At 47.4% G+C, this 26,760-nt stretch overlaps 1 pseudogene; it reads right to left on the bottom strand.

The window, feature by feature from the left end:
- Positions 1 to 12,096: 12,096 nt before the first annotated feature.
- LOC137630722 (5S ribosomal RNA) lies at positions 12,097 to 12,215 on the bottom strand (annotated as a pseudogene).
- Between the last annotated feature and the right edge of the window lie 14,545 nt (positions 12,216 to 26,760).

The raw sequence follows: 26,760 nt of genomic DNA, 5'->3' as shown, positions 1-26,760 counted from the left end.
GGATCTCGAAGTACCTCCTCTGCTATACGCAAGGAGGTGGGAGGAGCTTGTTCGTGGTACCGAAACGGTTGGAGGAGGACATCTCGGAGAGCTGCTGGGCAATCTTGTCCCTGGTACTCTTTACCCCTTGAGACCAGGGCTGGACTGCACTGGTCTTAGAGGGTTTTGAGTACCAAAAACATGGTTTACGACAGGGTCTTTGCCCTCTCGAGGAAGGATCTCTGGGTCGGAAAACCTGTTGAGAACCCTCATTAGAGTCAGAACCTGCCAGAATGCCTGTTCTGACTTCTGCTGGTCTCCTCCTGTTGTAGGACTTGCAGCGAAGTCTCCTTCTATCCCCAAAGGCTCTTCTTCGGGAGAATCGCGGACATTCCCTTGGTGGCTGGCTGGCTCCATCCTAGCCCTAGTGGAGGACTTTAACAATGTTTTGGAGTCTTTAGATTCCTTCCGGGGAAGGATGTAAGACTCCAATATCGATGAGTGTGGCATGTCCCTTCTATTCTCGGACTGTGAGGAATTCTTGGCGTGAAGTGAGATTTCCTCCATTGGTGCGATGGGGGAAAGTCTCTCTTCGCGTGGTTCCCTAGGTGACGGGAGATCTTCGTTCGAAAGGGATGGAGAGTTAATCCGAAAAATAGGAGGAACTTGCCTCGATGGTCTAAGTGGAGTCAGTTTCGCCCTCAGGGAAGTGACCGCGTCCAAAACTCCTCTTTTCCTCTTCAAAGGGGTAGAGGAAGCCCTGGTTCCATGTCCTAGATCAGACAGGACAGGATTGAAAGCCTGGGTTACGGCTCTGATCAAGGCATTGAACCAGGGCTGCCGGTTGACAGACGCACTGTCAGACAAACTCCCTGAAGGGAAAGGGATCGAAGGTTCCCTTGGAGGAGTTACTGGAATGGGTGGGTTCGCCTTGGGATGTAGTTTTGAGATCCTGAACCCCTCTGCATGTTTCCCTTCTCCCACAATGCGCGATGGTATGCGCTTGCGGGGAGGGGAATGAGGTGATGGCGACCTTGCCGGACGTCGTTCCTTTCGGTGCGCATGCTCTCACGTGTGTGAGAGAGAATAATGGTGCTCACGCGTGGGACTTACATGCGGGAGACTGTTAGCGCGCACGCGGGCGCATAGCAGAATCATAATGGGCACGCGGGAGCGGGAGAGATTGTTGGCGCACGTCTAAAAGAGAGAGAGAGACGGCGCTAGTGCGTGTATCTCTGTGTGCGCGCGCAGGAGAATGATGGCGCGCAGCTGAGTGCAAAGCTGGTGAGAGCTGGCGCGCCTGTAAAAGTCGCAGCACAAGTTGAGGCCAACAAGGTTGTTGCCTCACGTACGAACTTATGTGCAGGAGAGTGATTGCGCGCAGGTTTTGACTGGTGCTTTAGTTGGCGCGCAAGATGACGCTCAGGAGAGCGTGATGTGGGGCGCACATGTTGGGGCACGGGAGAGCGCTGTTGCGCAGGAGAACATTAGCGCGCAGGTAACTGGCGCGTAGGCGAACGTTGGTGCCCAGGTGAGTGCTGGCGCGCAGGTGGGCGCTGGCGCATGGGAGATCGTGGGCACATGGGCGCAGGGGCGCAGGGCCCGTCGGTGCACGAGAGCGCTGGCGCGCAGGAGATTATTGGCGTGTTTGCACACATGGCACGTATGAGATCTCTGATCTTGTTGGCACGTAAGCACGTGAGGTTGCTGTCCTGTGTAAGGGCGAGCAAGATGGGTGGTGAGCTGAAGCGTTGGTGCCTGACGAGCTGCAAGTGAGTGCTGGTCAGGGTGCGTGGGCACGTGGCATGCAGTATGATGGCGCGCAATAGCGCACTTTGGTGGAGCCTTGTTAGGCCCATCCAGGAACGGCGATGGAAGGGCGGCAGGTCTGTCGGATGGATGGTCGACGTGTCCTTTAAAAGGATGACCATCCAACGAAAGAGATCGCGAACGATCTGCAGAGAGGTCCAGGACCAATGCAGGTGCAGTGATGGAAGATCGGTCTAGAGGTTCCTCCGCGGGGGACTGCATAGAAGACGTTGAACCAAAGAGGCCCCTCCTCACCGCAGGTGAAGGAAGGCCTCTATAGTGAAGAGGAAGGCGAGCCTTCCAACGGATGCACTCTCTGAGGGCCATTGGATCAGCAAGCTGACATTCAGCAGTCCTGCGAAGAGGAGTCTGTAAGTGAACTCCCCCGAGGGAGAGAAACACTAGCAGGAGAGACTGACGATGGACTTAGTTTCCCTCTCGTAGGATGATCAGGAATGGGGGAAACTAAGCCGTCAGCTACCGTAGAGTCTGGAGTGAAAGAGGAGATGGGTGAAACCGCATTGGATACCTCTGTCACCACAACGTCAATAAGAGACAGAGGATCAACCTCTGACGATAACGACATTGCTTGACAGCAGCATCCAGGAGGATGAAATCAAGCAAAACCTCCTTGGAGGGCGAACCCGTAAGCCCCAAGGAGGACCAAAGCTGAAAAATGAAAAATTCGTAGATGATTTGTATTTTTCCTAACGATACAAACCTAGCTATTTACATGGGGTAATTACTTCGGCGCAGCCGATGACGAGCCACAAAGTTTTAACGCGGGTTTCCTACCCCACCGCTAGTTAGCAGGGGGGGGGGTGTAGCTTGCCACCCCTCCGCCCTCACACACACCGGTGATTCAGCCACTTTACTTAGAGGTAGGACTTATCTTGGGGGACAGGGCTGGCGGGCACATAACTGTAAATAGCTAGGTTTGTATCGTTAGGAAAAATACAAATTATCTACGAATTTGTCATTTGTTCCTTAACTGAATACAAACCACGCTATTTACATGGAGTGACTCAACCCTTAGGAAGGGAGGTAAGTCCCCTACCATACTGGCTTTGGCTTGCCCGGGGTCCCCGAACCTGAGTTCATAAAGAAACTCCAGGATCGAGAACCCTGCACCTCGCAGGCAGTCAAGGACTGCTGCGGCCTACGTAAGCAGTGTGTGAAGGTGAGCAGTGACACGTCCTAGGAAGTTGACCTGGAGTCCTTAATAAGGAAATCTAGGCTAGGACAACCTAATACCACCTCGTCAGGGTATGGGGACATGACAGTATTAAAAGCTAATACTAGGAACACAAGGGAGCATGGCTTACCTGCAGAGGTTCGAGGTCAGCTGTGCACAGAACCAGGATGCTGTTTTTCTCCAAGGGAGGACAGGATGAAGAAAAGAAAAGGGCCAGACAGATCTTTTCATTCACACAGACTAAACCTGGGTAACATTAGGTCTGTGTCTTCTTCAATTGCACAAAAAATTGGCTTATTGAGAAAGTCTTTTAAGATATTCGGTGATCAATCTATTCTGAAGAAGTGTTTTAATTCTTTTATTCTACCTTGTTTTGAGTATTGTTCTCCTGTCTGGTCTTCAGCTGCTGATTCTCATCTTAATTTGTTGGACAGAAACATACGGTCTATTAAATTTCTTATTCCTGATCTAGATATTAATCTCTGGCACCGTCGTTCAATTAGTACATTATGCATATGGCATAAGATTTTTCATAACTCTGACCATCCTTTACATTCAGATCTCCCTGGACAATTCTATCCTGTTCGTAATACTAGGCAGGCAGTTAATTCTAATAGCCAGGCCTTCTCCATCATAAGACTCAATACTACGCAGTACTCTAGAAGTTTTATTCCAGCTGTTACCAAGTTGTGGAATGATCTTTCTAATCGGGTTGTTGAATCAGTAGAACTTCAAAAGTTCAAAGTTGGAGCAAATGCTTCTTTGTTAACCAAGCGGACATGAGTCTTTTTATAGTTTATATATGACATATTTGTTTTTGACGTTGTTAATAGTTTATATATGACATATCTCTTTTGACATTACTTTTTTTAGAATGATTTATTGTTAATTTGTTCTCTTCAGTTATTTATTTCCTTATTTCCTTTCCTCACTGGGCTATTTTTCCCTATTGGAGCCCCTGGGCTTATAGCATCTTGCTTTTCCAATTAGGGTTGTAGCTTGGGTAGTAATAATAATAATAATAATAATAATAATAATAATAACAATGCCCTCAACCCTCTGCTACTTGTCCAATTAGGAGCCTGAGGTTAGACCAGCTGTTGTGCAGCCACCACAGGGCCGATAGAAAACGTGTCGAGCCTCCTGTGGGTCACGTCTTGCAGGTAGTGGGCCGTGAAGGTAGTCTGACGCTTCCAGACCCCGGCTTGCAGGACCTGCGCCACGGAAAAGTTCTTCTTGAAGGCCAGGGACGCAGCTACGCCCCTGACATCATGCGCCCTAGGGCGTCGTGACGGGGGAGGGTCAGAACTCAAGGCCAGGTGGATTACCTTACGGATCCAGGCCGAGATGGTGTTCTTGGTGACCCTCTTCTTCGTTGGCCCGATGCTAACAAACCAGGCTCGCACCTGGGGCCGGACTGCAGCTGTTCTCTTCAGATACAACCTCAGACTACTTACTGGGCACAGTAGGAGATGATCTGGGTCATTTGTTACGGAACGAAGACTCGAGGAGACCTGGAAAGAGTCGAACCTAGGGTCCGGCACTCCTGGGTTCATAGTCTTGGCAACAAACTCAGTGACGAAGCTGAACGTCACCTCCCCCCCATCCCCTTGAATGGGCGACGTCGTATGAGAGACCATGTAGTTCGCCAACCCGCTTGGCCGAGGCCAAAGCTAGCAGGAACACCGTCATCCAGGTAAGGTGGCAATCTAAAGCCTGGCGTAATGGTTCGTTGGGAGGCCTCTTAAGAGACCCGAGGACTCGAACCACATTCCAAGGAGGTGGTCTCACTTCCGACTGAGGGCAGGCAAGTTCATAACTTCGTATGAGCAGGGACAGTTCCAGCGAGGAGGAAATGTCCATTGCTTTGAGCCTGAAGGCAAGACTTGAGGCTGATCGATAGCCTTTCACTGCCGAGACTGAAAGGCGCATTTCTTCCCACAGATACACAAGGAACTCCGCTATTGCTGGTAGAGTGGCATCGAGGGGAGAGATACCCCTTCCACGGCACCAACCGCAGAAAACTCGCCACTTTGCCTGGTAGACTCCTGCGGATGACCGGCGCAGGTGACCAGCCATCATTTCCGCAACTTGTTGCGAAAAGCCTCTCTCTTTGAGGAGATGCTGGATAGTCTCCAGGCGTGAAGTCGAAGCGAAGCTACGGCTTTGTGGAAGATGTTGGAGTGTGGTTGTTTGAGTAGCTCGTGACGTGGAGGGAGTTCCCTCGGGATCTCCATGAGGAGCAGCAGAGGGTCCGGAAACCACTCCGCGTGATGCCACAGCGGAGCTATCAAAGTCATCGAGAGATTGACCGATGTTCTGGTCTTGTTGAGGACCCTCCTCATCAGACAGAACGAGGAAAAGGCGTACACATCGACGTTGTCCCACCGTTGTTGGAAGGCATCCTGCCAGAGAGCCTTGGGGTCCGAGACTGGGGAGCAGTACAGCGGAAGCTTGGTGTTCAACGCCATAGCGAACAGATCCACAGTCTGGGAACCCCACAAAGTCAGGACTTTGTTGGCTATCAGATGATCCAAAGACCACTCGGTACTCACTATCTGCGTCGTTCGGCTCAGACTGTCGGCGAGCACATTCCTCTTGCCTGGAATGAAGCGAGCTGTAAGAGATATCGAGTGGGCCTCGGACCATCTCAAGATCTCTACTGCAAGATGGGGCAGTAGTTCCGAAAAGGTACCTCCCTGCTTGATGTAAGCCACCACTGTGGTGTTGTCGCTCATCACCACTACGGAGTGACCCGCCAGGACTTGGTGGAACTTTTGAAGGCCCAGAAAGACAGCCTTCATCTCCAGCAGGTTTATGTGAAGGTACTTTTCTGATTTTGACCACAGGCCGGAGGCCCTGTGGTTCAGCACGTGGGCCCCCCAGCCCTTGTTTGACGCATCCGAAAACAACATCAAATCTGGGGGGGAGACGAGAAGATCCACTCCCTTTCGTAGATTCTCTTCTGCCACCCACCACTCCAGGTCCGACTGTTCCGCCGATCCCATAGGGATCAAGATGTCCGAGGAGTCGAGACCTTGACTATACCGGGACTTCAGTCGCCACTGAAGGGATCTCATCCTGAGGCGACTGCTGGGAACGAGGCGGGTTAGAGAGGAAAGGTGACCGAGGAGACGAAGCCACGACTGGGCTGGGTGTTCTTCTCGAGTGAGGAAAGGTCTCGCGACCTTCCTCAGCCTTGAAATCCTTTCATCTGATGGGAAGGCTTTGTGGAGATTGGTGTCTATGATCATACCTAGATAAACCAGTCTCTGAGAGGGCTGCAGAGAAGACTTTTCGAGGTTCACCACGATCCCCAGATCCCACCAAACCTCGAGGAGCTTGTCTTGGTGGTGGAGAAGGGATACCTCCGAGTCTGCCAGGACCAGCCAGTCGTCCAGGTAACGAAGGAGACGGATGCGGGTCCTGTGTGCCCACGAAGAGATGATGGTGAAGACTCTGGTGAATACCTGAGGTGCTGTGGAGAGACCGAAACACAACACCTTGAACTGGTAGATCTTGTGATCTAGGCAAAATCTTAGGTACTTCCTTGAAGACGGATGGATTGGGATCTGGAAGTACGCGTCCTTCAGATCCAGAGTGCACATGAAATCCCGCGGTCTCACTGCAAGCCTGACCGTGTCTGCCGTCTCCATGCTGAACGGAGTCTGTTTGACAAACCCGTTCAGTGTTGAGAGATCGATGACTGGTCTTCAGCCTCCAGACGCCTTTTTCACAAGAGAGTCGACTGCAGAAGCCTGGGGACCCGTCCACGACCTCCTGGAGTGCGTTCTTCTCCAACATGGTCTGGACTTCGGCCCGAAGGGCCTGCCCTTTTGCCGACCCCATGGCAAGAGAGCTCAGCGACACTGGATCCGCTGTCAGGGAAGGTAGAGATGTCGTGAACGGGACGCGATACCCTTGAGAGATCACAGAGATTGTCCAGGCATCCGCCCCGAGTTGCTGCCACTTTGCTGTGCAACTCTGAAGGCATCCCCCCACTGGTGGACATGCAGGGGGATTGCCATCCCTAGCGTTTCCGGCCTCGGCCGGTACCTTTAGGGTTCTTGCTCCCCTTGGAGGACTTCTTGCCCCTTCTGCCCCTGGCAGGAAAGGGCTTAGACACCTTGGGCTTCGCTGTAACGGTTGTCTTCTTCGTGTCCTTGGCAGGGCGGGGCTGCTGTACTGCCGGGGGCTTGTAGGGCCTTGATGTCAGGGCTCTATGAATGAGGGAATCCTGATTGGACTGCCTCCACCTCTCGGCAGTACGCTCCACGTCCTTTGGCTCGAACAGACTCTTGCTGAGGACAGAAGAGTGTCTGAGCCTACTAGCTTCGGCGCTGGGGACCTTCTGATGAAACCTCTCCGCCACTGCGTCCTGACGCTTGAGGATCGTGTTGGCCCACAAGCTGGTAACCTGGTGGGACAGAAACTCAAGGGTTCGAGTGCCCGAGAGGAGAAAGGTCTCCAGCGCTTTCCTGGTGCTTTCCTTGGACAGATCCTCGGACCACACCAGAATGGCCAGAGAACCCAGCCAGATGTCTAGCCATGAAGCGGCCTGCATGGCACACTTAATGACCTTCTCATGACTCTGGATCTCAGTGGCCGAAAAGGACGCGTGCCGGTTGGAGTGTCTCTCAAGAGAGACTTTCCCAGTGAGGGCTTCCAAGGAGTAGTGCAGGGGAAGACTCAAAGAGGGCTCCTCAAGGATCTCAAAATACCTCCTCTGACGGACTCGAGGAGGAGGGAGGAGCTTATACCCGGCACTCGATCTGCTCGAGGAGGCAAGCTCCGAGAGTTGTCCCTCGATCTTCTCTCTGGCACTCTTCATCCCCTGAGACCAGGGCAAAGCTGCAATGGCCCTGGAGGGCCTATGAGTGCCAAATATACGATCTAGGACTGTGTCCTGCCCATCACGAGGAGGGACCTCAGGATCTGGGATCCCATTTAGACTCCTTATGAGAGACAGAACTTGCCAGAATGCATGTTCCGATTCCTGGCGCTCGCCTCCCGATGGACTTGCAGAGAAGTCTCCTGACCCCAAGGGCTCTTCCTGGGGGGACACGTGGGCATCCTCGACCGCCCTAGGCTGCTCCTGTCTGATCCTGGCCGACAATTTAGGAATAGTCTTAAAGTCCTTAGATTCCCTCCTGGGAGGGATACAGGACTCCAAAAGCGAAGGAGGTAGGTCCTTCTCCACCTCAAGACGAGGAGACCTCTCGGGAGGGGGATGAACTTCTTCCATTGGTGCGATGGGGAAGACATCCTCTCCGACCGACTCCCCTGAGGGGGGGTATCCCTCCTCCGCAGGGGAGGGTGAGAAGGTCTGAGGAGGAGTAGGAACCTTGCCTAAGGATCTGCGAGGAGATAGCCTAGGTCTCGGAGGAAGATCCACGGGAGAGACTCCTCTCTCCCTCTTCAGGGGGGAGGAAACTGCCACTGGTTCGTGACCCGAGTCAGAGGTGGCTGGCTTCATAGCCCGTACAAGAGCTCTGAGAAGGGTATCAAACCACGGCTGTGGACTGACAGCGGCGCTGGCAGACACTCCCTCTGGAGGGAAGGGGACCGATGGATCCCGAGGAGTTAACAAACGAGGGTTCGCCTTCTGGGCTGAAAAAGAAGAATCCCTAAACCTTTCCGGGGAGCGCCCCCCTTCTGGCGAGCGCGCTGGTCTGCGCTTACGGAGGGGGGAGCGTGACAAGGAAGAATCTGCCTGCCGGCGGTCACGCTGGGGCTCGTGAACCGGGCCCGGTACAAGGTCGTGAACGTTAGAGTACTGTAAAGCGAAGCTGGAAGATCGCGAGCGCAAACCAAATCGCGCGCGCGCTCGCACCCGCGTGGGTGGGTGATGCTGGAAAATCGCGCGCGCACCCGCGTGGGCAGGGGCGGGCGCAAAGCGATGAATCAATGGCGCGGTCATGTCTTGGAGAGCGGGCTGGAATAAGGCCGCGAGAGCGTGATGGTGAAGGAGTCGGTGTATGACGATCAGGAACCGCCTGAACACGCGAGCGCGCAGCGACCTGGCGAGAGCCGAAAGGGCACGATATGACAAGGGTGCCTGTGCGCGTGTCTGGGAGAACTCGCCGCAAAGGCGATAGAATTATAGCAGAATCCCGAGAGACCTGTGGGCGACGGTCGGGAGGGATTGCCCTATTCGGTTGCAAGGTCGTTAACTGAGCTGGCGATTGTTGGTGCGCATAGCACGTATCCGGAACATGACAAATTCGAAGATAATTTGTATTTTCCTAACTATACAAACCTTAGCTATTTACATTGGGTTTACCTTTTAGCGTAGCTGAAATGGCGAGCCATTAGAATTTTAACGAGAGTGTATTACCCCCGCGCTAGTTAGCAGGGGGGTAGGGGAGTGGTAGCTAGCTAACCCTCCTCCCCCTCACACACCGGTGAATTGCTTCACTTTCACTCAGAGGTAAGACTTGTCTTGGGGGACAGGGCTGGCGGGCAAATATATGTAAATAGCTAAGGTTTGTATGGTTAGGAAAAATACAAATTATCTCCGAATTTGTCAGTTGTTCCGTAACCGAAATACAAACCACGCTATTTACATTGGGTGACTTACCCCTCAGGAAGGGTGGAAAGTCCCCAGCCATACTGGCTTTGGCTTTACCCGGGAACTCAGAATCCGAGTGAGTCGCACTCGAGAAAAGGAGTCCCTGCACCTCACAAGTTCCTTGCTCCGCAAGGAACCGTGTGGCCTACATAAGCTTGTATGTGAAGGAAGAAGTGTGACCCGTCCTAGGCAGTTGACCTGGAGTTCCAGAAGGAACTCTGGGTTAGGACGTTCCCAATACCATCTTGCCAAGGAATGGGGGACGCAACAGTATTGACTCAATACTCGGAACACAAGGAAGCATTGTTTACCTGCAGAGGTTTGAGGTCAGCTATGCAGAGACCAGGATGCTGCTTCCCAGTAAAGGGGATGATGAAGAAAGAAGTAAGGGCCAGACATACTTCTTTCGTTCATGCAGACTAGAACCTGATAACAATGCCCTCAACCTTCTGCTACCTGTCCAAAAAGGAGCCTGAGGTTAGACCAGTTGTTGTGTAGCCACCAAAGAGCGATAAAAACCGTATCGATACTCCTGTGGGTCACGTCCTGCAGGAAGCGGCCTGCGAAGGACATTAGACGCTTCCAGACTCCAGCTTGTAGCACCTGCGTCACAGAGTAGTATTACTCGAAGGCGTGGGACGTTGCGATGTATCCGACATCATGCTGTAGGGCGACGTGACGGGGGAGGGTCTGGATTCAGGTCGAGATGAATGTCCTTGAGTCCGAGCTGAAGAGGTATACTGGTGACTCTCCCCCGTATCCTTCCTGTGCTCCCAACCCGGCTGCACGTGAGGACAAACTGCAGCTGTTCCCAAAGATAACCCCTTGATTCCTTTACTGGCAAGAAGGAGAAGGTTTTGGGTCATCTGATACAGAATGGTGACTCGAAATCTTGAAGGAATTGGACCGAAGGGCCGGGACCCCAAGATTCTGAGTCTAGCCAACAACTCAGGAGCGAACCTGAATGTTGCCTTTCCCTATTCCTTAGAAAGGGCGGAGTCGTACGAGACCAAGAAGATTGCTTACACACTGGCCGCGGCCAGAGTGAGCAGGAGACCCAAGACGGAATACGATCAGAGGCCTGACGTAAAGGGTCTTGAGAAGATCTCTTAAGGGACTAAAAAGTCCGAACCATGCTCCATGTTGGAGGTCTCACTCCGACTAGGGCAGGGACGTTCGCAGCTTCGCATGAGCGAGGAAAGGTTCAGCGGAAAGGAAAAAGTTATTCCTTTCAGCCTGAAGGTCAGGAAAAGGCTGAGCGACAAGCTTCATTGCCGAGAGCGGAAAGGAGTTTCCTCCCCCCGAAAAGCAATAAGTTCGTTATTGCTGGGGAAGAGGCCTCAAGGGAAGAGGTATATCTCCCACGACACCAACCACAGAAGACTCTCCACTTCGCCTGGTAGACCCCTGCGGATGACTCGCAGGTGATGCGACCTCCGCCCCGCGACTGTAGCGGGTTGTCTCTTCTTGAGGAGGAGGCGTAGCGTCTCCAGGCGTGAAGCCGAAGCAAAGCAACGGCTCGTGAAAGATGTTGCAGTGTGGTTGTTTGAGTAGCCTGTGCTGTGGGAGAAGCTCTCCCGGGAGTTCTGTCAGGGGAAGCAGAGTGTCCGGAAACCGTTCTGCGTATAGTCCCAGTGGAGCTCTCAGGGCCATTGAAAGGTTGAAAGACAACCTGGTCTTGTTGAGACCCATTCTCAACAGACAACAAAGGAGGGAAGACGCAGGCGTCGATGTTGTCCCACCATCACCGGAATGCATCTTGCCAAAGAGTCTCGGGGTCTGAGACTGGGGGAAGAACAGCGGAAGCTTGAGGTTCCAAGCAGTCGCGATCAGGTCCCCCAGGCCAGGACTTGCTGGTTACTAAAGGCAAAAGACCCCCAGGTACACTCTCTCTACAAGGCTCTGCTCAGATAGTTGGAGAGAACATTCCTCTGCCCGGAATGAGCGAGCCGATGGTGGTATTGAGAGGATCTCAAATCATCTCAGTATCTCTACTGCAAGATGCGAAGGTATGAAAATGCGTCCTTTGCTGATAGGAACATGCCCGTACCATGAAGTCGTCGCGCACGGAGTGACTCGGCAGGAGCTTTAGGATCTGTAGAGGGGCCAGACTACGGCCCCTAAACCTGCCTGAATGATGAAGAGGTATCCTTCAGGTCCTGACCATAGGCCTGAACCGGAACATGGCCCCCCCTTTTCTTTGACGAGTCCGAGAACAGCATAAAAAATGTGGGGAAAGGACGAGAATATCCACTCCCATCAAGAGGTTCCATAGGTCAACACCCATTGCAGGTCTAATCGTTCCGCTGGTCCCATAGGGGCCAGAAAGTCCGGTTAATCGTTGCTTTGAAACCACCGGTACTTGGGCTGACCCACGGGAACTTATCCTGAGGCGACCGTTCGGGACTTTAGACGGGTCAATGAGGAAAAGAGACCTAGGAAACGTTCCAAGGTAGGGCTGAAAGCTCTGCTTGACTGAGAACAGGTACTGCGACTCTCCTCAGCCTTGCCACAGTCAACTGAAGGGAAGGCTCGGAGGAGGCGGCAACAGCATCTGGCTTACCCAGGCGGTCACCCATCCAAGTACCGACCAGACCCGACGTTGCTTAACCTCGCTGGACGGACGAGAAGCGGGGTTTCCAACGTGGTAAGGCCGTTGACCCAATATCATGGCTAGATACTCCAAATGTTGAGGCAGAAGTAGAGAAAGCTCCTAGCAAATTACCATGAACCCTCAATCACGGTAAGGATCCGGAAACTTGTACCGGCATTGAAAAAGGTCGAACCTGAGCCTACCGGAGTTGACCAGACCTCCAAAAGGCGAAGGAGGCGGAAGCCTGCTCATGAGCAGCTATGAGGAAAGCAGGGAGAGTTCTCTGAGGAAAAACCTGCGATGCCACGGCGGGATCGCCACACCGCATCTTAAGCAGGAACACCTGTAGTCTAGGCTGAATTCCAAGAGCTTCCTGGAAGATGGATGGAATGGAAACAAAGTATCCGTCCTTCCGATCCAGGGCCTAAGGAGTCCTGTCGCCTCGTTACCAGTCTGATCGATTCTGCTGTTTCACGCTGGACGAAGTTTGTTCGACAAACTTGATCAGAGCTGAGAGGTCGACTACGGAATTCCCGTCTCAGATGCTTTCCTGCGAGAAAGGATCGACTGAAGAAGCCGGGGGGTGAAGCCGTCGACAATCCTATGGAGGACCTTCTCCTAAGGCATGGATCATTAACACTGAATTCGCTGACAGAGACGGCAGGTGCGATATTCTTGACTGATCACGGAGATCGTGCAGGAATCGGCATCGGGAAGCTGTTATCCAGATGAGTAACCTTAGGCATCCTCCCAGCGTGAGACCTGCAAGGGGGGGGTGCCAATCCTAGAGTTTGTGCACTCTGCCGCTCCCTCTAGGATTATGCCCCCCCGGGAGAGCCTCCCGTGCTACCTGTTCCTGACAGGAGGGGACTGCTATTAGACACCTGGTCTTAGTTGCCATAGCCGGTCCGATAACTTAGGCCGACGAGGCTGAAAGAAAGAGGCGCTGGAGGCCTACAGGGTCTGGAAGAAAGCGCCTTGGAAGAGTGAAAACGGAAGTCGACTTCCTCCGTACAACCGCTGTCTATGTCTCTGTCCTTGGGCACAAACAAGCTCTTCCCAAGGATGGAAGGGTGTCTGAGTTTGTCGACATCCACGGATGAGACACCCGAGAGGAAGCCCTCGGTCATTGCGTCCAGATGGTCCGACATCGAGCTTGCCCGCAAGTTCAAAACTTGGCGACGAAACGCCAAGGTGCTTGAGCCTGAGAGGAGGAAAGTACCCATGATCTTCCTGTAGCTACCCTGATCAAAACCTCGGGTCGCAACCGAGGAGGGAAAGGACCTGGTAAGCCCCTTTCACGAGATGGAGAAGAGGAAGGGGTAAACCAGTCACCCCTTGGCCGATGGAGAAATCTCGAACGGAAAGCTCCCTGGAAAAACCCTTCCAGGGAATGACGGGGAAGGGCTAACCCAGATTCTGGAAAGAAGAATGTTGCTCAGACCTCCCTGAAGATTCTTCCTGCTCTTGCATGTGCCATGCTCTGCGTTTATGGGGTGAGACAGTGTTCTGGAAATACGCTCCAGAAGACTCGCCAGGCTGGCCATGCTGCGAAACCCTAACGGGAATCGCGGTCGCAATCGCCCTGGCGCTCGCGCGATGGTAAATCAATGATTTGCGCGTGGCCGAACGTGGAAGCGCCCATGCGCGGGCACGCAGGAACGCAAACGAAAGTGCGCGAGGGAGCGCAGAAGGAGGGCGAGCGTGGTAGGAAGGGCGAGAGCTGGTGGTCGGCGAGCGATGACCCATAGGCGAGCAATGGATACTGCAGGAATCAAGCCGACGTTCGCGCGCGACGGGACCCCGTCGGTCCGCGCGACGGAACCCCGTCGGTCCGCGCGACGGAACCCCGTCGGTCCGCGCGACGGAACCCCGTCGGTCCGCGCGACGGAACCCCGTCGGTCCGCGCGACGGAACCCCGTCGGTCCGCGCGACGGAACCCCGTCGGTCCGCGCGACGGAACCCCGTCGGTCCGCGCGACGGAACCCCGTCGGTCCGCGCGACGGAACCCCGTCGGTCCGTGCGACGGAACACCGTTGGTCCGCGCGATGGAATACTGTTGGTTCACGCGCGGGGGAACATTGGAGCGCATGAGTGTAGGCGCGCGGGCACGTGGGCGTGCGGTTGCGCAGGCACGTGGGCGTGTGGACGTGCGGGTGAGCGCAGACGGTCGGGAGACTGATGGCGCGTAGGCGGGCGATGGCGCGTAGGCGGGCGATGGCGCGTAGGCGGGCGATGGCGCGTTGACGAGCGATGGCGCGTTTTGGCGAGCGATGGCCCGTAGGCGAGTGAAGGCGCGTTGGCAAGGGATGGCGCGTCGGCAAGTGATGACGCATCGCATCAGGAAGGTGAGGCTGAAGCAAGCTGTTAATCAGGCGATCCTAGACGGTCAGAAAAAACCGTTGGCTCCCATTGGTACGTGGTAAAAAAGGGCGCGCAGATGTGCGCTGGCGATTGAAGAAAGCTGGCGCACAGCAGGACAGAAGTAAAGGTGAGCGCTGGCGAGCAGGAGGAAGATCTACGGCAAGACTCAGCTACCGGAGATCGTGGTCCACAGCATGCGAGCGCTAGATCGCTACTGATGGTGTCCAGGGGAACTGACACGCGTGGCAGATCGATGGCGATCGTTGACGCGTAGGAGATCGCTGACGAGCAGACGAACGTTGATGCGTCTGTGGTCGCTGGCGACCTGGTGATCACTGGCGAGCACAAGGCAACGCGTGGAAGCCTGTGCGTAGAAGAAGAGTCCTTGTCCAAGACCTGAACCGAAGTTCTAGATCGCGAGGGCGAACGTGGGCGCACAGGGCGCGTAACAGGAACCAACAGGAACAGCAGAGATGATCATCAAGAGAGCGCTGACGAACAGGAGAGTGCTGGCGAACAGGAGAGCGCTAGTGATCAGGAAAGCGCTGATGAGCAGGAGAGCGCCTGTGCGCTAACACTGAGCAGGAGAGAACACTGCAGAAGGGCGCGCAGGGGAACCCTGACACGCAAGGGAAGAACCCCTGTGGGAGGCAACCCTTTGCCCCAAAGAGATAGTTGTCCATCGGGAGACTGATGTCTGTCGGAAGACCGTTGTCTGTCCGTCGGGAGACTGATGTCCGTCGGAAGACCGTTGTTCGTCGGGAAGGCCGTTGCCCGTCGGAAAACGAGGTCAGACTGCTGTCCATCTGCACCAGGGGCGGAAGATCAAGAAGAAGGAGTTGCAGGCTGCATACGGAGATTCAAAAAGGCACCTCTTAGCACCCTTATAGGGAGATAAGAGGCCCTTGCGACGTAGCTGACAGTGAGCCTTACGGCAAAGGCGGCCAACAGCAACAACAGCAGAAGAGTCCTCCGAAGAGGAGTCTCTATGAGTGTACTCTCTCGCGAACGAAAGAGAAACACTTCGTAGAAGAAACGGGTCAGCCAGTGACCTAAAAGGAGTAATCCTCCGAAGAGGGGCTCCTGCAATTGCCCAGCCCCTTGAGCGTAACTGCAGGTGCGACCGCTCAGCACCAAGAGCATAGTCGCACGAAACAAAGGCAAGAGAAGAACCCCCCAAAAGGGGAAAAACTCAAGCCTGGACAGGAAAAAATTCCCTCAGAAGGAAAGTTCCCCACCCAAGGAGGCAAGCCTCCTAAGTGTTCTAAAATGAACTGGAGAGCTGTCAATCGTCACGGGAGTACTTCCAGGAGAAGGAGACACGCCCCTGACGAAGATCTATAGGGGAGGCAGCAACAGCCGAATCCCCAGGCCTCAACAAGACAGCTCACTCCGTTGTCACATTACAGAAACGAACTAGATCGGTAACTGTGAAAAATAAAACAAAAACCATTAGTTAACATTCATTCCTCCGGGAAGGCTCCGAAGAGGAATCCCGAGGGAAAGGAACACAAGAATTACACAACAGGCACGTGCCCTCACAACCACTTACACCCACGGAAGGAGAGCTGTAACCAACACAGAATTATAACAATTATAATTATGTAACTATGTAATTATGTAATTTAAAAATGAATGAACACTAAAGAAAGAACGAAAACCCCGAAAGGAATCGTTCTACAAGCTGAAAAATTAACAACTACAATTAGATTCATAAACTAACCGAGACAAAACGTACGGCGTAGCAACCCCCCCACACGAGAAGGAAGCTACAAGTGCGTAGTAAAACATAGTAAAAGGGTGAACGACCTCGAGAGAGAGAGAGAGAAAGAACGAAGTCAAACTTGATCGCAACCCATAAAATTACGCCGTGGTGGCCTAACTGCCGAGGACCCCACGGAGATATCATACACTACACACACAAGCACAAACTCTGAAAAGGAAACTTACTGATTTCTATACTCAAATATATACATAAACATGAGAAAATGTTTACATATATATTAAGTAAAAGAAAAGTAAGTGATTAAGTAAAGACAAAACAAACAATGGCTGCCAAGCGAGGACAAAGACAGAGACGTCTGTCCATGTCCGAGCCAAAAGTGAAAGTGAAGCAGTTCACCGGTGTGTGAGGGGGGGAGGGGTAGCTCACTACCACTCCCCTACCCCCCTGCTAACTAGCGCGGGGGTAATACACCCTCGTTAAATTCTAATGGCTCGCCATTTCAGCTACGCTAAAAGGTAAACCCAATGTAAATAGCATGGTTTGTATTTCGGTTACGGAACAAAGGCTGTTTTGGAGCCCGTGGGTTGCGAACGGCATGAGGAACGCTCACAGTTGCCTCGAACACAGGCACAGGGCGCGTAACTGGGACTGGGCGCGACAGGTGGGCGTCGCGCGCGATATTGTCGGCAGCAGACTCGCGTGATTCCAGAGGAGGGTGTGAGCGCCTGTGCGCTAACTTAGCCATCCCCGGAGCCACGTGTTGAGTCAGCGCGCCACAAATTAAGAATGGACTATCATACATCCTGGACCTGGTTTCCCAAATTGTAAAAATAAGGAAAATTCAAAACAACTTGTATCGCAAGAATAAAATATGGGTAAAGTTATATATTAGTACAATAATCCTAATAAAGAAAATGAGGTGTGTTTCTAATGCATTATCAGCTTATTTGAATGGTCCTGATGACAATATAGGTCAGAAAACTATAATTTCCTTGTTATATGAGTTTGAAACACTAAATATTATATTGGAACACAAACACAGATAAAACATAGCCTACGGTTCTCCCCTTAACCTACTCAGTAATCAAATATCAGTTTGCTAAAAGTACTGAAATCAATGAAGTTGAGCAATGATATGGTGTTCACATTTTAGTCGATCGATACGCGTTATTATTACAAAATAGCCAGCCCTCATCCATTTCCAAAAAGTGAATTCCTGTTTAGCTAGAAATTTAAATGCTGTATCATATATGAACCACTGATAAGCATTATACTATAATATAGTAAAACCGAAAAAAGGAATGAATTGTTCTTACATATATTGTACTATTATTCACAGGCCAGTATTAGCATATTAAAACTGAAGTCATATAAAAATATTCCATGCATATAGTTCATATTTGAATTATTGTAAAATGTCTTGGCAGCTGTTATTTACACAGTATCGTGTGTTCTATGTCTTATTCACATAACATCGTGTTTATGAAAAACTTTACTTTTGATCTCATGCATATAACAGGTTTTTGGCACAATCCCTCGTGTAGAAACAGCCTTATACACATGATATTCGTGCTTATATAACATATGCATGATACACCAAACTATATTTCATTGTTACTGACCAATGTACATGACAGATAATGAGCATAACCTGTACTGTATATGCATATGCATACGACATACTGTAAGAACAGCATAAAAAATCAGTGTCAATATCTTTGATAATCTAATTTCTTAGTCGTCAAAAACTTTGATAATCTAATTTCTTGGTCATCAAAAACTTTGATAATCTAATTTCTTGGTCATCAAAAACTTTGATAATCTAATTTCTTGGTCGTAAAAAACTTTGATAATCTAATTTCTTGGTCGTCAAAAACTTTGATAACTTTGATAATTTCTTGGTCGACAAATTGGCGAACAATCTCGTTAACACAAAACTGAGGCTTTATCTGTCGAACAATTAAAACAGGTAAAGATAAAATTTTATCAAGATTTGCATTTAATGATAGATAATTAACTAAGTAGTAACTGAATTAATATACCCCAATTTTTCAATAACAACGTAAAAGATACACTAACTTTTGAATTCTAATACCACTGTAAAAGAGGAATTAACTTTTCAATGGTAGGCCTACAGATCCTACACAAGTCAGCACCGTGACCCCTAGGCTGAGTTATGTTAACTACAGGTTAAAGGTGTCTGGTTTCAGTTCCAGTTTCAACGGCATACAGTAGATTCTCACCAAAACGTCAGCCGTGCACGCCTAACACATCAGTATTCTCCCCAGTAAACAGCTTATACTCAAGAGCCCAGGCGGGAATCGATTGGCTGCCATGCGAACGCTAGGCAAACAAATTACCACTGTACTAGAATGTAGGCCTATCCCGGGTAAACTAGGCCTACGGTGTTTCTCTAATATGGCGTACACGGGGTGAATGTAGTTCGTTGGGGCAGGGTAAGATAAGAGTACAGCAGTCTAAGGATATGGCTCCTAGGTTAGGTTAGGTTAGGTTGGTTAGGTTAGGTTAGGTAAGGTTACCGCGTGCACAACTACTTGCTTGAATTTTTAACTTTACGTCCGTTAAAGATACAGATTGGAAAATGACTAGGCTATGTCCAGGATTAACTGCTCCCGGCCTAACCATTGTAACTAAAAGATATAAAACTTAAGACTTTAACATTAGGCCTACTCTAACCTACTTCTGCCGAGATATCTAAATTTATCTGTACCACCTGTAGAATATTATCCAAGCTTAATGTTTTCACCTATACATAGAAATAAGGATGTGCAAATTACGCAATAAGTACCCTAAGCTTACCTGAGACGGTCACCAGCCAACCAGACTTAGGCCTAAGCTACTTGACCAATACAAGACTTCAGCTGGCCTGCTATTCTTTGATAATTTCATTGAGTATTATTGTAGTTTCTATGTCCCATGAAGTTAAATTGTATGAAAATCACAAAGATAATAACGTATGTGTAAACAAAATCAACAATCACTATCACTGAAGTGGAACTGTTTAGGTGCACGATAAAGTACAGTATCAAACCAGGGTTGCCAGATTATTTCGACTGGATTATCGTACATGAGTCTTAAAATTGTCGTTTTTCAACCAAAATTATCGTACACAGTTTCAAAATAATAATTAGGGAGTTACATGATCGACTTATTTCAAAATATTTTAGTATAATTGTTTAATTAAACACCTATGTATATACCTAAGGTATGTATCGTACATCGTACTGGACCTAAAATAATCGTACATGTACGATAATTATCGTACGAATGGCACCCCTGTATCAAACTAAGATAAATTTCCAGACCCAGTGCAGTGTTGCCATGAGCTTTCTCCTAAATTATCGTACAAGGGCTTCAAAATTATGTTTTTTCCTATGGAATTATCGTACATGCTAATATTTGCATTTACTACAGTACATTATATATATATATATATATATATATATATATATATATATATATATATATATATATATATATATATATATATATATATATATATATATATATATATATATATATATATATTATATATATATATATATACATATATATATATATATATATATATATATATATATATATATATATATATATATATATATATATATATATATATATATATATATATTTATATATATACACACACACATATATATATATATATATATATATATATATATATATATATATATATATATATATATATAGAGAGAGAGAGAGAGAGAGAGAGAGAGAGAGAGAGAGAGAGAGAGAGAGAGAGAGAGAGAGAGAGAGAGAGAGAGAGAGAGAGAGAGAATACTATAAGATACATTTTATTATTTCACATAAACTGAGACAAAATAAAATGACCAAATTCTTTTGGATAAACCAAGCCTTACTACACATCAAAATGGACAAAATTGAAATAAGCATTTCATTCAGCTATACTCGTGCTTTACATCAAAACAGACAAAATAAAAATGTTACTTTCCTTTAGATGTATCCATACATAATATATCAATGGAAAATAAATGCTTTCTTAATAGATTTTTACAACATAAATTGTATTTTTTGTACAGAATTTAATAGCATAGTATTAATACTCTTCATCATCTAGTACTTTTTTAAAACAAAAGTTTGCTATTTCGAATGTCACTTAAATTTTAAGTTCAAATTCTCTACAATCTCCCTCGTCTTTTATACATTCAGTTGTTATGATAGCTCAATTTATTATTGAAGTATTCAGCCAGTTTTATGTTTTTCGAACAAATCTACTTTAGTGAATGAGCCAGGTCTCGTTCATCAAATAAGCTAATGGTAATCGGTAAAGAAAGATTGCCTACCACAATGCTCTAAGTAACCCTCCCTCATCTCGCTCTCTTTCCACAGTAATATTGTCCCTTGGGATTTTTACTTTTTTTTCTTTTGTTTCGTCAGTAAAAGACAAATAATTAATAAATTTATATATAGTGCCAGAGAGACAGTGAAATTATCGTACAAAACCGTACCATAATAGACTTGCTATCGTACATCGTACAAAAGGGTCAAATTATCGTACGTGTACGATATATATCGTACATATGGCAACACTGACCCAGTGTCTCCAGAGTCCAGACTCCAATGCAAACTCAAGTAGCGTTTCATTGGAAGTCTTTCGAGATATATATTAAAATTCAGATTTTCAAATTCACTTTTATGATTCAGGTTGTTGAATGTGAAGAATACAATAAAATCATACACGTTTCCTCAACCAATAATATTCTAACACAATATATCCCGTCTTATTTCCTCGTTTAATGATGCTTTCATATTTATTGCTAAAAGAAACGAACAACAACACCCTCAAGAAGAAGACGATGAGAATATTAGGTCCATTTCATTTGGTGAAAGCAATATAGACAAAGGGAAATTAATTTTATACCCGATATTTAGAGAAAGGCTAAGTAATATAGAAGACAGATAAATTGAAAGCACTAGATTATTGGAAGCGCCGTTGCATATGCCATCCATCGAACCTGAGTTACTATTAAGGCTATAGAGTCCTTTCAATACACGTCATCAAACTTCCGGTCCGCCATCTTGGAGGGCAAAAAAAGACGCGTTCAGTGAATAGCTGTGGTTGAACTGTTGAATATTTTGTGATGATATCAGTTGGTCTTAGCTGTTTCTTACTGTCAATGTTTGAGTATTCATATTGTTTTGTTTATTGTTTTGTTCTTCCTATGTTAATGTTTTATAGCATGATTTTCATAAGTTATGTGTTTGTGTTAACATGTGCATTTATGTTGATACTGTATTCATTGTTGCCTTTCTTTGTTACAGATATGGTAGTTTGCTAATGTGTTGAATAAAGCTTGGAAATTATCACCAAGTATTACTGTACTTTCATTACAATTTATTCAACACAAACTCATCATGGCTAAGTTACTGAAGCCGTCCAGACTGGACACGGATCCCAGCTCGTCCAATGCAGCCAAAGAGTGGAAGCACTGGCATAGAACATTCACTAATTTCATAGAAGAAAGTGGAGATGCTGCACCAGACAAGTTGAGGGCATTAGTGAATTGTGTGTCCTCGAGTGTATATGAACTGATCGAAGACTGTAGTACTTTTGAGAGTGCAATCGCTAAACTGGATAGTGTTTATGTCAAGTTGCCAAATGAGATTTTTGCTAGACATGTTTTAGCGACGCGACGACAGCAGTCAGGAGAATCCATTGACAAATTTCTGCGTGAGTTACATAAACTTAGCAAAGACTGCAACTTCCAGCCAGTCACAGCAGAACAATATCGGCAAGAGCTAGTACGTGATGCATTTATCAATGGTATTGCCTCAGTTTTTATTCGTCAGCGGTTACTAGAGAATAAGTCACTGAATCTGGAAACTGCACACAGTCAAGCTCGTACGTTGGATCTTGCCCAGCGCAGTGCCGACGCATATGCATCGCCACCTGTTCCTCATACTGCTGCTTTAGTTCCAGAGCGGCAGGCGCAGCCAACCGGTGACCAGCAGCAACATCCAACGCAAGAGGGAGCTGAAGGAAGTTCACCGGGAGGTTCAGCTGTTGCCGCTGCCTACTTATCAAAGAGAAAATGTTATTTTTGTGGTAATGCACTTCACAGTACAGGTAGAGTGAGTTGTCCCGCACGTAATGCCACATGCAACAAATGCGGTAAAACAGGCCATTTTGCAAAAGTCTGTAAATCGAAAATTTCAGGTAGTACCACTGCTACATTGTATAATCCCACTTTACTTGCAATAACTGCCACTTATCCAAATAATCTTTCACATGCAGCTACAAACATCACTGTAAATGGCCACTCATTGAAGGCACTAGTCGATTCTTGTAGCTCAGATAGTTTTATACGTGAGGAAGTAGCGCAGAGACTAAACCTGACAGTAGTCCCTGCAAGCTCAGCGGTCACAATGGCATCAAAATCGTTCAATGCTAGTTCCTCTGGATTTGTCATAGCAGACTTGGTTCACCTTGATCAGAGATATCCCTGTATACAGCTAGGGGTCCTGAAGGATTTGTGTTGTGATGTCATTTTGGGTTATGATTTCCAAAAGCAACACCAGAGCGTGAGTTTTCAATATGAAGGGAAAAGACCAAGTTTGAAGATAACTGGCGCCAAACCTGTTTGTTTACTAGCGACAGCTGACATAGATGAACCGTCATTGTTTCCGAACTTACCTCGACAGTGTAAACCCATTGCAGTCAAATCCAGACGCTATAGTCAAGATGACCAGCTGTTTGTAAAAGACCAAATTTCACATTTACTATCTGAAGGTATCATCGAACCAAGTATATCCCCTTGGAGGGCACAGGTTGTAGTAGTCAAAGATCCACTTGACAGGCATAAAAAGAGACTTTGTATTGATTATTCACAGACCATTAACCAATACACAGAACTAGATGCTTATCCCCTCCCAAGGATAGAGGATATGGTACATGACCTTGCTAAATATAAGGTGTTTTCCACATTTGACTTGAAGAGTGCATATCACCAAATCAGCATTAAAGAGAGTGAGAGGAAGTACACTGCTTTTGAAGGTGCAGGGAAATTGTTTCAATTTTGTAGGATTCCATTTGGTGTGACGAATGGTGTAGCTGCATTCCAAAGAGCTATGGACAAACTAGTTGAGGATGAGAAGCTCAAAGATACTTTTCCATACCTTGACAATATCACTGTAGGTGGAGCATCTCAGGCTGAACATGATGAAAACGTTCAAAACTTCTTGGAGGTGGTTCAGAAACGGAACCTTACCCTCAATGAAGGGAAATCGGTTATTTCTGTTCCTACAATCAATGTTCTAGGGTATTGTGTCGGGAATAATGTTATAAAGCCTGACCCAGACAGATTACGTCCCCTTCAAGAATTACCGCCTCCCACAAATATGGGCTCTCTGCGAAGAGCTCAAGGATTGTTTGCCTATTATGCCAAATGGATCCCTGGTTTTTCTGACACGATACATCCCTTAGTGAACACAAAAACTTTTCCACTGAGCGAGCCAGCACTAGCTGCTTTCAATTCTTTAAAAAAACAACTTATGGATGTTTCACTGCGGGCTGTGGATGAGAGTCTTCCTTTTGTTGTAGAGTGTGATGCTTCGGAAGTTGCTGTCTCCGCAGTCTTGAATCAGGGTGGCCGCCCAGTAGCTTTTATGTCGAGAACGCTCCAGGGTAGCGAGTTGCATTATCCAGCAGTGGAAAAAGAGGCCACAGCTATTATTGAAGCGGTTCGCAAGTGGAGCCATTTCTTAGCGAGACGACATTTTACTCTGATTACTGATCAAAGATCGGTGATGTTCATGTTAGACAGCAGGAAGCGAACTAAAATAAAGAACAACAAGATACAAGAGTGGAGGTTGGAGCTGGCATCCTACAGCTATACTATACAGTATCGTCCAGGGAAACAGAATATTGCACCGGACACCCTGACTCGTGCCTATTGTTGTTCTATTTCCTCAATGTCAAGTCTCACTGACATCCATGAGAACCTCTGCCATCCTGGCGTCACTCGCCTTTTGCACTTTGTGCGATCCAAAAACCTCCCATTTTCAACAGATGACGTGAAAAGAGTGTGTGCTTCTTGTAGAATTTGTGCCCAACAAAAACCAAAATTCCATCGTCCAGGAAAAGGAGTCCTCATAAAGGCCACCCAGCCAATGGAACGTCTTAGCATTGATTTCAAGGGGCCTCTGCCCTCTACCACGAGCAATAAGTACATTCTTACGGTTGTTGACGAGTATTCACGTTTCCCCTTTGTGTTTCCCTGTCCAAACATGCATTCGAAAACAGTGATCAAATGTCTTGAATCTATCTTTATCCTTTGTGGAATGCCTAGTTTCATTCATTCAGATCAAGGTGCTTCTTTCATGTCCCAAGAACTGAAACTGTACCTTTCTCAGAAGGGGGTTGCAACCAGCAGAACGACACCTTATCATCCGATGGGCAACGGCCAGGTTGAGAGATATAATGGTATTATTTGGAAATCTATTTGTTTAGTACTCGAAAGTCGTGGCTTGAAGACACAACACTGGGAGATAGTACTTCCTGAGGTTTTGCACTCAGTTAGGTCGCTCTTATGTACAGCAACTAATGAGACACCTCATGAACGTTTTTTCAGGTTTCAGCGACGCTCTAGTCTTGGAAGTACATTACCGTCATGGCTTTTGACTCCTGGACCTGTACTATTGCGACGGCATGTTAGGTCTAGCAAACATGAACCGTTAACTGAAGAGGTTCAACTCATGGATGCAAACTCAATGTATGCAAATGTCAAATATCCAGATGGTAGAGAATCAACTGTGTCTACCCGTGACTTAGCCCCAAGTCCTGCAGGTGCAACGTCTCCTGTACACCATGTTGAACCATCAGGAGAGACGGAGTCCCCAGATACAACTGAAGTGCAGGATACACAAACTCATGATAACCGTGATTGTCATGAATCCAGTGAGCCCACTGAGATAAGAAGGTCCACTCGTGTGTCAAGGCCGCCTGATCGCTATGGATGGGATTAAACCAATACATTTGTTTTGATTAAAGTTGAATTTTCTAGGAGGGGAGAATGTGATAATATCAGTTGGTCTTAGCTGTTTCTTACTGTCAATGTTTGAGTATTCATATTGTTTTGTTTATTGTTTTGTTCTTCCTATGTTAATGTTTTATAGCATGATTTTCATAAGTTATGTGTTTGTGTTAACATGTGCATTTATGTTGATACTGTATTCATTGTTGCCTTTCTTTGTTACAGATATGGTAGTTTGCTAATGTGTTGAATAAAGCTTGGAAATTATCACCAAGTATTACTGTACTTTCATTACATATTTAGCCATTTCATCACATTCACATTCACACAATGCCCAGTTTTTGCGCTATTGCTGGCTGTGGGAATCGAGGACGAAGAGATGACAAGAGTTTCTACCGCATACCGGCAGTTATTCAGAATCAGGACAAAGATACAGAGGAATTATCTAAGTGCAGACGTGACTTGTGGTTGACCAGAATATCACGGGCTGATCTACGTGAATCCTCACTACCCTAGGCACGTATTTGTTCTGATCATTTCATATCAGGTCAGTCTCGGCTAGGCCCTAAAAGTATCATTATTCCTGTGTAAACATGCTATATCCGATCGCATAGGTGACTTGACAAGTATCATCGTCAGTTCAGTGTGTAGTGTGTGTGGGGGAGGGGCATCTCAATTTTTAAACATCAAAGGGGCATCTCAGATTTTCAAAACAAAAATTAAAAGCGCCCATATTGGCTATATTAACAAAGGCTACTTACCTAGGTCTCTATTTCGTCAAGGTGCTCATGCCTATATATAATTAAGTGTATATTTATATTTATCTTAATTTGTGTATTAAATTGTGCAGACATACAGGCCTATGTGATGAATAAACATTGATTATAAATAATAATAATATCTGAAAGCTGGTTTAACCCGAAGGGGTCTTCAGCTTATATATGAAACATTGAAAAAATAATTAAACTTGCGCATTTAATTGCAAGGAGGCAAAACGATCATCCAAGAGCATTACAATAGAGTTTGTCCATCATGTGTTTATATTTATATAAGAAATTATAGCATTTGTAACCTTAAACACAAACACAAGGTTTAGGCATGAACTGATAAAGATTTGACATTATAATGCAACACTTTTACATACATTTTGGCAATCAAAAATTATAATACACAAGGTTAGGCTAAGTGATCAATATTAGCTTTATAATTATAAACACTCTCTTCATTGGCCCAGTGTTTATCTAATTTTGGACTTGAAAGCATTAAAGGGAAAAACAATGAATTCTGGAAGCAGATTATTCAATGGAAATGTATGCCCACTCATGTTTTGGGTTGGCCGACAGTACCAAGTCGTTCACCATATCAATGTATGAAATACTGGGAAAATCCTCAATATTTTGACTGAATGAATTCTGCATCTGGTATGGATCTAGGCCATCAATTAGATCGAGTTTCTGCTTGTAAAAACGCTTATCATCACCCGACAAT

This window comes from Palaemon carinicauda, chromosome 38 (assembly GCF_036898095.1).
Source record: "Palaemon carinicauda isolate YSFRI2023 chromosome 38, ASM3689809v2, whole genome shotgun sequence".
In the NCBI taxonomy this organism is placed as follows: Eukaryota; Metazoa; Arthropoda; class Malacostraca; order Decapoda; family Palaemonidae; genus Palaemon; species Palaemon carinicauda.
Note: the sequence above shows the minus strand (reverse complement) of the source record. Positions and strands in the feature narration are given on the sequence as shown.